Raw genomic sequence first — 13,293 nt, 5'->3', positions numbered from 1 at the left:
CCCCAAGTTCCCGGGGGCCACAATTTCTTTCAACACCTGTTCCTCCAGCAGGTCCTCCAGACAGAAGGCAGCATCTCCCAGAATATTCCTTGACATGCCATGCCATTGCTCTGCCCAGACTTCTCCATTTCTGCCTCACCAGAGAGCCACTTTCAAGGTTGTTCAGGGCAGAACTCAGTGCTCTCAGGCAGCAGGCCCTGCAACCTTTAGGAGGTACTGTCCTTAGAGGCATGGGCTAATGGAAGAGAGGGGACTCAGGAAAAAGTGCATCATGTAATTTATATCTCAAAATTTTTCTATAGGTAAATAAAGTATATTCATGTTTTGAATAGAGGTTTACATGTCCCAAAGGAACTTGTCATTTCTTATTTCCATAAATCTGTCACTTTAAAACACTCTAAAAATAGGAGACCACATTTGTCATATTTTTGACATTCATAAAATTGTATGTTGAAAAAAAAAGACAAAAAAATAAAGTTGTATGTTTTCCTGTGACCCAATATTAATATAGCTAGTGGCATAATGACTCATTACACCAAAATTTCAGGCAAGGATTTAGGAACAGCATGCCATCACCAACCAAGCCTTCTCAAATTAATCCTCAAATGTTCACTTCAACAGACTGGATATCAAAGGATGTGGCGACATCTAAAACAACTATTGAAATTGGGCCACCTGCCATCCTCACTGAGAACCCACCTGTCTGTTCCTTTAGACTCACAGCTCCCTCACTGACACCCCTCAGTTGTTTGTTTTCCATTTTATTGTGGTTAAAATATACATGACTTGAAATTTGCCATGTTAGCCATTTTTTAAAAAATATTTTTTTAGTTGTAGATAGACACAATACTTTTATTAATCTATATGTGGTGCTGAGGATCAAACCCAGGACATTGCAGGTTCTAGGTGAGCACTCTGAGTCACAACCCCAGACCTCAAATGTCTTTTAAACACAATCCTTTTACTCAATATCAATACTCTCATGTCCATAGCATATTTGAGAAATATTAATATCCCTGAAAATATGAATTTAATTCATTTCATCAAAATTCTTCCATGCATATTTCCACTATTGTAGAAGAGTAGATGCTGGCCAAGTGCTAGGAAATATTTCAGGCCTTTGGTAAAATCACTATAGAATCAAAGAACCCCTGTAATGAATAAAACATTAGCAAATAATTAAGGTCTAATTGTTGGTGGTTATCTATTTTTGGCTTGTATTTCTTTGATAATGGAGATATACTTATTTTCTTTTTACATTATTATTAGCGGTTATTAAAACATAATCATGGGCAGGGGTTGTGGCTCAGTGGCAGAGCTCCTGCTTAGCATGTGTGAGGCACTGTGTTTTATTCTCTATACTACATATAAATAAATGAATAAAGTAAAGGTCAATCATCAAGTAAAAAATGTTTATAAATAAAACATTTAATCATATACCTATTAGTTTTATTCACTCATGCTATATGTAAAAAAGACTATTACTTTAATTATACCAGCTCAAATATCAGGGGGATTCTTCTTTAGTTGTGGGAATTTTGATTTTTATGATAGCCCAATTATTTAAGTAAAGTGAATATAAATATGTACTGTATACACGACTTCATTTTTGGATTCAATACTTCCTTATTTTTATACAAATTGCTAATTTATAATATTTTTTATTTTATGTAACTGTTATTCATTTTCAGGGCTGTAAACAAAGTTGGAACCTGATTCAATAAATGGTGTCATATTTAGAAGGGCCTTTCAGATGTTTCTTCTGAAGCTATAACTTTTTATAAGACTGTATCTTGGTATTTAGGCATTTCAGTTCTGTTTTCAACCTGAAATTACCTTATTTCCAGTTTCTTGGTGTAAAACATGAAATATACTAGCAACTATTCTCCCATAGTAGGTAGGGTAGAAGTAGTTCTGAATTAATATCAGTGGGGGATCAACAGTCCATTTTATACAGGCCATGGATGTAGACTGCCATCTACTTATTTAAAGTGAGGAATATTTTATGCTGGAAAGTGAAAATTATTTATAGGATTGATTTAACAACCAGTGTAACTCTTGAAGGAAAACAGATTCAATTTGTTGAACTTGTAGAGTTTCTTTTTCAAGGCCCAACTTTTTCTCATATAATTAATCCTAGGCTCAAGTATCATTGAAAGTCTTCACTGGCCATCAATTGTTATAATGCTGCTGCTTATATTTAAGAAGAAAGTTATATTACAACATTTATTTTAGACTTAAATGTATACTCTTCAAAAAATGAAGAGCATATTTAACACTTGATAAAAGCTTTAACAACTAATTCTTAATTAGGGTATTTTTAATAAATGTACTTTCTTGGTCTCTCTCAGTGAGACATTGTTTGAAGTGTCCTCTCTGGACTGGTGCAGTTTTGTAAATCATTACTTATTTGCAATGATATAGAAATTGAGAGTAAGAACTTTAAACATTTTATAGTACTTTAGCAGAGTCATTTCATGACTATTGAATCTAACAATAACAAAATTTGGAGTTATGTCTTTGTTTCTTAATTTCAGTGTCCTAATGATTCATTTGTATTTTACAAAAGTCTCCTTGAAGACAAAACAAAGACTAGGACACTCCCCATATCAGTGAACCACAGCAGAATGGGTATAAAATAAAGATGATGTAAGGGAAAACAGGGACAGAGTGAACTTAAATTATGGTTTCCAAATTCTTACAAGTTTTCTGAGAACTGAAACCTTTTTTTTTGAAGTCTCACATTTTCATGATATGTTTAGTTGTGTTTTCTGGTTTACTCTTAATATGCTCTAGATATTATTTTTTATGGAAAAACTAGCTGATTTTATTATCATTATCAATGCCAAACAAGACTTTAAATCAACTAAAATCTTTCATTAAGCATGAAGTTACTAAGCTGGGAATGGAACCACCATTTGACCCAGCTATTTCCCTTCTTGGACTATTCCCTAAAGACCTTAAAAGAGCGTACTATAGGGATACTGCTACATCAATGTTCATAGCAGCACAATTCACAATAGCTAGACTATGGAACCAAACTAGATGCCCTTTAATAGGTGAATGGATAAAAAAATGTGGCATTCATACACAATGGAGTACTACTCAGCACTAAAAAATGACAAAATCATGGCATTTGCAGCGAAATGGATGGCATTAGAGCAGATTATGCTAAGTGAAGCTAGCCAATCCCTAAAAAACAAATGCCAAATGTCATCTTTGATATAAGGAGAGCAACTAAGAACAGAGCAGGGAGGAAGAGCATGAGAAGAAGACTAACATTAAGGAGGGATGAGAGGTGGGAGGGAAAGTGAGAGAGAAGGGAAATTGCATGGAAATGGAAGGAGATCCTCATCGTTATACAAAATTACATATAAGAGGAGGTGAAAGGAAAGGGGGAAAAAACAAGGGAGAGAAATGAATTACAGTAGATGGGGTAGAGAGAGAAGATGGGAGGGAAGGGGAGGGGAGGGGAGGGGGGTAGCAGAGGATAGGAAAGGCAGCAGAATACAACAGACATTAGTATGGCAGTATGTAAAAACATGGATGTGTAACCGATGTGATTCTGCAATCTGTATTTGGGGTAAAAATGGGAGTTCATAACACACTTGAATCAAATGTATGAAATATGATATGTCAAGAGCTTTGTAATGTTTTGAACAACTAATAAAAAAAAACATGAAGTTACTTTCACATTTGCTACAATCACAGTAAATAAGTTTCTTTGTATAAAGGTACATCTTTTGTTTGGAGTTTAAAATATCCCCAACTACAAGATTACATATATAAAACTCTGGTTGTTGCTCATATAATAATACATTATTCAAATTAAATGTTATACTCTCTAGAAGAAGATAAAATGGAAATAATTTACTCATAAGATTCATATTTAAACCATCTTTATTTACAAAATATATCCTAAGAATTATCATTCTATTGAGCTTCAATTGGAGCAAACATATAATCACCTAAAAGCAGTTACTTAAAATAAAACTGAGAGATATATTACTTTTAATGGCAGATAAAAACTATTGTCAAGTTTCTTATACTTCTGAATGTTCAGTAGCAGGCTCATTTGAAGGTGGAATCAACTCTGAAGGGAACTAACTTATACTTTCAGAATTCAGAGGTGGGAGTCAGGGGAAGAAATCCAGCTCTTTGGAGGAGATAATGAGGAAAACACTACGGTTCCATTGGAAATGGAGGGGGTGTTGGGCCTGGTGGAAGAAATTCTTGAGATGCTCCAAACATGTTTCCTGGAGGAGGTGAAGGGAAAGGGGCCCTCTCATGAACTGACTCCTTGGATCCACTGGAAACAATGGACCTCTGACTGGAGGGAAAGGTGAGAAAGCAAAGCCAGAGCCAATTTATTGGTTTTCAGCAGGGAGAGATGAATCAGGCACATTTGAATCACCAAGATCGACTTTGGTTTCATTTTTACTGGATTTTATTTCTGAAGATGTAGGCCCATCCATTTTACCCAAAGGCGGCATAGTGGAACTTCTGAGTTCTGCTGATCCAGGGGATCTACAATGCTTAGAACAACATCTATCTTGCCTTTGTAGAGGAAGCTGTGGATCAGAATATGGTTGGCCTGGTGGAGGGATCATTATCCTATGGGCCTCTTCCCATGGAGGTGCCAGGGGCCCAGTGCTAGAAGGTGCTCTCTGAGGCTCAGTTAACTTGTCACAGTTTGATTCTTTTCTTTCATTGCTAGTTGGATGGTCCAGAGGATTCTCTGGACCCCTTGAGCCTCTATCTCCTCCCACTGGCACCAAAGGTGAGAGTATGAATGGACCCTTATTTTCTGAATGAGAAGGACTTGTTTCACATGAACCTTGACCCAAAGGGGAATTCACTCTGCCAAAGGCTGTATTTGAAGCATCAGGCACAGAAGGATCTTTTTCTACAAGTTTAATTTTGAACTCCATTTCAGTTAATTTTTGCCTGTTGTGAGAATTTTGTTTCCTTAAATCATTGAGGTATCTTTCAGCACTCTGAGCTGCCAACTCATTACCATGTGCTTTTATCTCATAGTATATAATACGCCCCTGATAAAAATGAATGGTTCTCTTTAATTATTCTTCAAGATCTCTAGCTTGCTTTCTATAGGACTCCAATGGTTTAGTTGTATGGCTGATCTTTTCTTCTACTTTGGAAAGTTTCTCCTCTCGCTCTACCTGGTGATAATCCTCTCCTATTAATTTCCTTTGGAGTTCCATTATAATTTCTTTTTGATATGGTTCCATCATTAACTTTCAGCTGAAGATTCAGATTCTCACTTTCAAACTGTGTATTTTCTGCTTGCAAAGATGCTTGTTCTCTCTTAAGATTTTTAATATGTTGTACAACGTCTTCCTTTGTTTCAATTACTTCAGATAATAAAGTAAAAATTTGATTTCTTTCTCTTTCTAAGATTGTAAAAGAGGCCTTTAACTTAGCAACATAAACCAGTTTCTTCAAAGGCCTTTTTGGCTGATCTTCTAAGTGAGCACCAATTTCTGATTCATTCTCCATTTCCAACTCCAAGTTACCTTCATCTGTTAGGACTTCTCCAACCACAGGAGCCCATTTTTTTTATCTTCAGCATGTGTTCAGTCAGAGACTTAATGTGACTTTCTTTGTCTCTTAGAACTTGTTCTGCATGTATTTTAGAGTGTTCAAATATCATTTTTTTTTTGTTTTTTAAAGCCATTCACTTTTTATTTCCATACCTCAACTTCTTTTAAGAGCTGTTTCTGACTTTCCTGAAGTTGGAAATTTTCATTCCAAGCCTCTTTTATTGCTACTGTAACTTCTTCATTCATTCATCTGAAATAGTCTCAAGGCATTTTTAGCTTCAGGTATTTGTGATTTGAGGGATTTTGATTCATCTTCTAGGAACTTAATCCTTTTTGATATATCCCCTTCAATTCAACTTGTTGAAAAGATTTAGTTTTCCCTTCTTTTAGTTCTTTTTCTAGAAAGAGTATTTCATCCTCAAGTTTCGATATGGACCTATCAGATTTCATACATTGCCTCCAAATTTTCTGCTTCTATTGACTCCTTCACCAAAATGGCATCTTTTAAAGGCGACTCCAAGCCTTTATACTGTTTTTAAACAAGGCTAACTTTTCCAAGTAGTTCAAATTTTTCCCCAATTAGTCCAGAAAGATTTAGAGCAAGCTTTTTTTCTCTTCTCATATAATGCCTGCTTCTCACAGATTGATAACTTCACCATAAAAACAAGAGAACAACAAAAAATCCAATAGCTGTATGTATCACCAACTCCCAAGGACAGCCATAAGGACTAGGGTGTGTTTCCATGTCTTCAGACAATGCACACCACAACCCTGCTTACTTCTTCCAGGATCACCTGCAACTAGGGCTGAGGGGCAGCCACTGCCCCTCCAACATGCTAAGGCTACTTTGGCTATTCCCTCCACAACCACACCATGCCCAGCCACGCCAAAACACCTGTGGACACTCAGGCCTTTGGTTAGGAACAAACATGCACCAGGCAATGGAGTAGACCATTCTGAATCATCAGGTATGTGGGGGGCTGCAGGTATGGGCATGGAGAGCCCTGGTCATGGGCTCCCAGGGGCCTAGCACACTCATGCTCCCTGTCAGAGAAGTCTTGGCTCCTTCACTATGATGTGCATCCTGAAGCAGCACAGGTTCAAGCCTATCCCAATCAAGTCAGAGAGGAGTCATCTCCAGGTCACTCACCCATTAGTTTGGTCTAGGCCAGGCCAAGGCATAACTCTATACAGTCATAATGTCACCCAGTTTGATGTCACTAAAATTCTAAAGCGCTGCAAAATTTTTAAAGAGCTAGTACATTATATATTTATATTTGCACCGCTTGCCCTTTTGTTTTAATGATTCATTCCTTTCTGTCCCCTCCTGCCCCTCTTTCCTTCCTTCCTTCCTTCCTTCCTTCCTTCCTTCTCCCTTTCCTTTTCTTGCAGTGTTGGTGGTTAAATTTCAAGGCCTAGTACATGCTGGGCAAGCTCTCTAGCACTGAACTACAACTCCAGCCCTGTTGAGAGTTTCTATACAAGCCATGTGAATTCTTGCCATAGAAAAACTCTTGCATTAGACTATTTTAAGAGCAATTTTAGAAGAGTTGCAAACATGGGCACAAATCAGTTTGAATAAATTATTTTTAAGCTTTACAGCATATCTAATGTTTCTAAAGAAGGAGCTTAAAACTTGAGTTGGTTTTCATGTCAGTTTTTGAAGACTACTATTTATTTAAGAGTCTTCAAAATCCTTTTTCAGATGTTCACTTCTCATAAGATGTAAACACTTCTAAGCAAGCTGGTCATTATAAATATATAGCAATGAGAAGGATAAGATAAGTGCAATCCTGCCTCAAACAAAACAAAATAAAATGTTGCATGGGATTCTCACACAGACAGGAGACACCAGGGTATTCAGCAGGAAGCAGTGTTTATTTGTGTCCATCCAGGCTCAGTGGATTCTTATCCAAAGGCTGAGCATTTAGTGTAGGGAGTGATCCCTTATATAGTCTGTTTAGTTTCCTATTACATACTATCTTTGTCTTCATATGAGGTAATACACATTCTTGTTTGAGCATTATATTTCTATTCTACAAAGTAGCAAGAATGTTCAAAACTGATTTCCCAAGGGCTCACAATGATACAGATGGCATCATGTTCTTTTTCCTTTCTTCTGAGAAATCTCTACCACAAAATGGTAAAACATTCCTGGCTTCTATTCCCAATACCAAATCAAACTAAGGGCAGATGCACTTCATTTAGAGCAGAGAATTTAGCATTATAATGAGTTAGAGTGAGCAAAGTTTGCCTTAGGTCCCTTAGAAGAGGAGCTCTGTATCTTTGACTGGTTTAAGCTGGTTCTTCCTGGCCTTTTCTAAAGAGCAGTTTCTGAAACAAAGAAACAACTTCAAGTGATGTTAGTAGTGAGCAGCTCTCTACCTGCAATCACAAGTAGAATTCCTGCCTGGCAGCTGACTACTTTGCAGACTATTTCATGGTGGGGAGAAAAGTCTGAAGGGGGCAGAACTTGAGATCTGGATCTCTTGAGGAAACCCCTTCCTCATAGGCTATTCTATCCAACTCCCTGGCAGCACCTCTAGTATCTGAGATGCAGAGAGTTTGAATGGCCTCCGAAGCTAGGACTCTGATCCCCAATCCCAGGCCTTGACCTCACTCCACATCCCTGGATTGTGGTTGCTTTCTGGGACAACTCAAGTCCCAGATTTTGGAGGATTTCACTTCCATCCCACCACTGTTCCTTCCAGTTCACTGAGGGCTTCAATTGTAGTACCTGGAATTGGGGAGGTTCTCCAGGCAGGTGATTCAGTTTTCCTAGCAGTCTGTCTTGACCTTGACCCTACAGAACACAGTGCCCTTGGGGCTACCCAGTAGACCACCTTTGAGCTGTTACTTAGGTTGAGTCTTATCAGTTGTTGCCAGGCAGGCATTTCTCCCTTGTGCCCAGGATCTCCCTCCCTGAGGTGGTATTTACCCTTTGATGGTGGCTGAGGGCTCTCTAGGTGCCAGCCACTCACTTTTCTCACTTGCTCTACCCACTGGTATCAGAATCAGCTTTCTCTCTCACAGCCCATTGCCCAAGGCCCAGGTGACCCAGGATGCTTTAAAGGTTAGTTGTGTGGTAGTGGGTGGAGCCACTCTGCATTCTGCAAAGGGACATCCTTGTTCTGAGAGGCTGCAGTGAGAGGAATCACTGCACATTTTCTTCTAAACTCTCTTGACAGTGGGGATGGATGCAGTCAGGAATTCCTTTAAATCAGCTGTCATTTGTGGCTAGAGATGGACCCAGAAGTAGTCCTGGGCTATAGAGGAGAAAGCATTTTTGGGCACATTGTACAGGAGAGAAATTGCTGGTTAGGGGTACAAAGGGTGTGGGGAAGCTTGAAAATGCCTCTGAAGACCTTCCTGGGACACTTGGTGAGAGGTGTCAAGAGGACAGGCAGGGCTCCTGACCCACCAGCTCATGAGCCATCCCTGCTCAATAGCCATAGATTCCAAGCCACATCTTCATGCAATGCTGACTGTCAAGTGGTAACTGAAGTACAGAAGGCCAGAGCAGTTCAGGTCTTGATGGGATGATTTCAGGGTCCAGCAGTGATGGCAGCCTTGCTGGGCACTCACTGGTAGGAATCAAGAGATGGTAGCTAAGCTCTCCAGGCCATGAGTGCGAGTTAGTGCAGAGATACAACCTGATACAAAAAGCTCCTTCATGTTGTGGGACTTCTGACCTTTTCTGAGTATCTAAGCTAGATTGTGGCATGAGCAGAATCATATGTAATAATTCTATGTAATAGAAGAGAAACTGTCACCAAGAGAGGACTTGTGAATTGCCCAGGTCACACATCTCAGGAGTGGCTCAACCCAGGTTAAATTCAGGCATTTTCTCTTGACTCAGTCCCTCACACACAGCTCAGGGAGCTGCTGCCAGGGGTGGGTCAGCAGGTCTAGGGGATGGTCCTGGTGACCACTGTGTGCTGTCCAAGTGGCAGGATTTTGCGCTCACTGTGCTCTGCCATCCTCATAAGGACCTTGGTTAAAGGTGATCTGCATGGTGTAGGAGAGAAAATAGAAGCCTAAAGGTGTGCTGGGATTTGGCAATGAGCACACAATTAGTAAGCAGCAAAAAGGGCCTAGACCAGGACATCTACAAGCTCTTTGTTCATGGGCCTGGTCTCATGACTTCTTATTGATGAGGAAGCTCATGGAAATCAGGACTAGACCTGACTGTGTGGGAGGAAGATGGAGATGGAAAGTGGACTCTTACCCACTTCCTGTGTCTGTAGCACCTGTGAGGTTGGCTTTGACTGCCCTGGGTCATGTCCTGGGGCCAGATGGGGAATCCAGTATATGTTTTCCTTTCCCCTTTGATATAACCATAATAAGAGGTTGCTTAAAATTAAATTTTTAGTAAATGTTTAAAATATTTATTTATTGGTGCTGGGTCCAGATCCAAGGTCTTTGTGCATGCTATGTGCACACTCACTACTGAGCTACTTCCCTAGCTCCTGATCAGATTTAAGAAAAAGTTTTCCTATATCCAGAGGTTAGCCAAGATGAACTTAATGAATATTGTCAATTTCTGAGACTTGTGGGAAAAGTATTTGTCAGAGTAAGATGTGTAAGTTTCCTCTATCACTGCCAATTTCTGTCTTCAAAAGGCTAGTGTTGATATACATCACGGCAGTGTTAGTGTAGAAGAAGCCCTCTTGAGTGCTGTTAATGAGCCAGAAGGAGTGTCTGTTCCTAATGTCTTGCTTCAGGGAACACCCAGTTGCTGTGTAGTGACAAGAAATCTCGTCCAGGTTTTCTCCTGTCTCCAGGCTGAAGGATGACTTTTAAGCCTGTCCAAACTGTTGCACACCAACACTGGTGTCACATACAATGGAAGTGAGTAACTAAGTAAATGAAGTGGAAGAGCTTAGGACACACTTATACCAAGCCTGTGGGCAATCTGCTGGATGGTGTGGCCATGAGAGATGCAGTAGAGGATCCTAGGTGTTCAGCATGGTCCTCTTTGCTGAGCACTTATGAAGCACTCATGGTTGTGGAGCAGCAGCACCTCAGCCCCCAGGTGGAGGTGCAACCCTAGCCTATGTGAGTCCCAATATGCTGTCAGCCAGGCCTCAGACAGGTGGCTGTCCATCCAGCCTCCTGGACAGGTACCTGATATAAGGTTCACCACAGCCCTTTTCCAACACCAAGGGCCCAAGAGCTCTGTTTATATGCATGTCTTCTTTCATATTTGCCCTGATAAAAATTAAAACTGAGAAATTTAAACAATACTGTGTTCATTTATGACTTCATTTGAAGGTAATATAAACTTGTTAATACTAACATAAACAATATCTTTTTTATTAATTAATTCATTTTTTAAAATTAGGTATATATGAGAGCAGAATGCATTTGATTCCTTCTATAAGATTGTAGCACAGCTTTTCATTTCTCTGGTTGTACCCAAGGTAGCATTGCAACATAAATGCAGTCATACATGTACCTAGGTTAATGATGTCCATCTCATTCTACCATCTTTCCTTTCCCCGTGCTCCCTCCCCTCCTCCCTCCACTTTGTGCCATGTACCCTCCTTTGTGCCTCCCCCCCCCATTATGGACCAGCATCCACTTATCAGAGAGAACACTCAGCCTTTGATTTTTTGGAATTGGTTTACTTTGCTTAGCATAATATTCTCCAGCTCCATCCATTTACCTACAAATGCCATAATTTTATTTTTTCTCTTTTAAAGCTGAGTAATATTCCATTGTGTGTATGGATATATATATATATATCACAGTTTCATTATCCATTCATCTATTGAAGGACATCTAGGATGCTTCCACAGTTTAGCTATTATGAATTGAACTGCTATAAACATTGGCTGCATTACTAAGCCAAAAACTCAGCCCACATTAACTTTTTATAAGTCACATAGAATTCAGAAGTGCTCAGTAATTCACTATCACCACCATCTGTTGCTAGACTTCATCTTTATAACAGAAACTCTGTACCCATAAAATAATGCCATCCCACTGCCCCTCATCCAGTCCCCTGCTTTCTGTTTCTGTGGGTGTGATGACTCTAGATACATCATCTTCAGAATTACATACTAAGTGTCTTTTTGTGATTGTGTGACTACACTTAACATAATGTGGGGTGAATTATATTCCATTGTGTGGATGGACAACTTGTTTATCCATTCCTCCATGAATGGATGCTTGCATTGCTTCCTCTCTTCAGTTCTGGGGAACTCCTTCTTGGCATTTCTGGAAGCTTGAGCATTAGATTAGATGGGGAATCCACAGGAAATGAGCTGTAGTTGGGATTTCATGGGACCATGACTTCTACCTCAATGTAATCTGTAGGCAAGAGGAGACATGAGCTGATCCAGATGAGGGCACCTGCAGTTAGCACAGATGCTACAGGCAAGGCCAGAACAACCTCTTGACTCTAAAGGAAGAGAGGAAATAATGAAACTCAAATACACCCTTGACAAGAGGGCCCACACCTATGGAAAGTGGAAGTAGAGCCACACAAAGAAAACTTAGAAGTAATGAATGTGAGTGAAGGATGAGCAAAGCCCAGGTATACCCTTCTTCCCAACATCACAGGTTGCACCTGCCATCCTTTGTTGATCAATGGATGAGCAGAAGGCACACCAGTTTTCAAGATGTCTGTTACCTGCACCACTTAAAAAAGGGATACCTTTTACAGACTTTCCTTTTAAGGACTTAGAAATTCCTTGAGTAAAATTTCTGAGTCTAATCTTTGCATGTCTCAAGGTGCCTGATGCATAGTCAGCACTGGGCCTTTCTGCAGTGTCAGACTGCAGGCAGGGGTCAGGCCCAAGAAGCAAGATTTAGGAATCCATCATTTGAAAGAAGATGCAAGGCACTGTGGGAATATTGGTCATCTATTATTCAGAGGTGGCAATAGCCCCCAAGGCCATTTCCATATTCCTTTTTATTATAAAGGACAAACTAAGAAGGCACATTGTCAACAAGCTGGTGCATCCTCACAAGCAAATGTTTATGACCTTGATTACATATGCTGCATCACCATGTTTCTGACCTTGACTACACACTGACCATAAAATAGCCCATTCATAGCCTCAGTCACTCACTAAAAGCGTAACAGCTTACTGGAAGTCTGTCAAGAGTGCCATTTTGGCCCTGCCCCCAAACATGGCTTCAGCTTGAACACAGATCTCCTGCACACTGTTCCCCAGGTTCCACACACAGAGACAAGGATACGCTGTGCTTTCCTCCTTAGGAGCAGACAGCACTGACAGAGAGGACACAGCAACAACAAGTCACTGGGACTAGCACCTTGAGGGCAGTTTTACCATTATGAGGAGAGAGAGAGGCTGAGTTCCTGCTCACTCTGAGAGAGGAAGGGCCTTGAGAATTGTGCTGGTGGTGAGAATGAGTTTTAAGACGGGACAAAACAACAATAAAAGCAAATGGATTTTTTGCCTGCAGAGATGGTCAGAGGTTTTGATAATAAAATAAGAAACAATAATTATTTAAAAGTCAGCTGACTGTTCTCAGGTGAGATCTTTCAGGGCTTGCTCAGGGGTATTTACTATAAGCAGTCAACCTTCTTCTTCCCTGATTATTAAGGCATCTTGAAAGCAAGACAAGGAAGATCAATGAAACATAAATATTAGCTGTGTGGCATTTCTTTTGAGATGATGAAGATTTGGGGTGGAAAACAGAAACATAGTCATAATTCAATATAACTATGTCAGAGAAAAAGAGATAAGACTGGAAGATT

At 39.8% G+C, this 13,293-nt stretch overlaps 1 pseudogene; it reads right to left on the bottom strand.

The window, feature by feature from the left end:
• Nucleotides 1–4,182: 4,182 nt before the first annotated feature.
• Nucleotides 4,183–6,306, bottom strand: LOC107159523 (annotated as a pseudogene).
• Nucleotides 6,307–13,293: the final 6,987 nt, after the last annotated feature.

The sequence above is a fragment of the Marmota marmota genome, unplaced genomic scaffold (genome assembly GCF_001458135.2).
Source record: "Marmota marmota marmota unplaced genomic scaffold, marMar, whole genome shotgun sequence".
NCBI lineage: Eukaryota > Metazoa > Chordata > Mammalia > Rodentia > Sciuridae > Marmota > Marmota marmota.
Note: the sequence above shows the minus strand (reverse complement) of the source record. Positions and strands in the feature narration are given on the sequence as shown.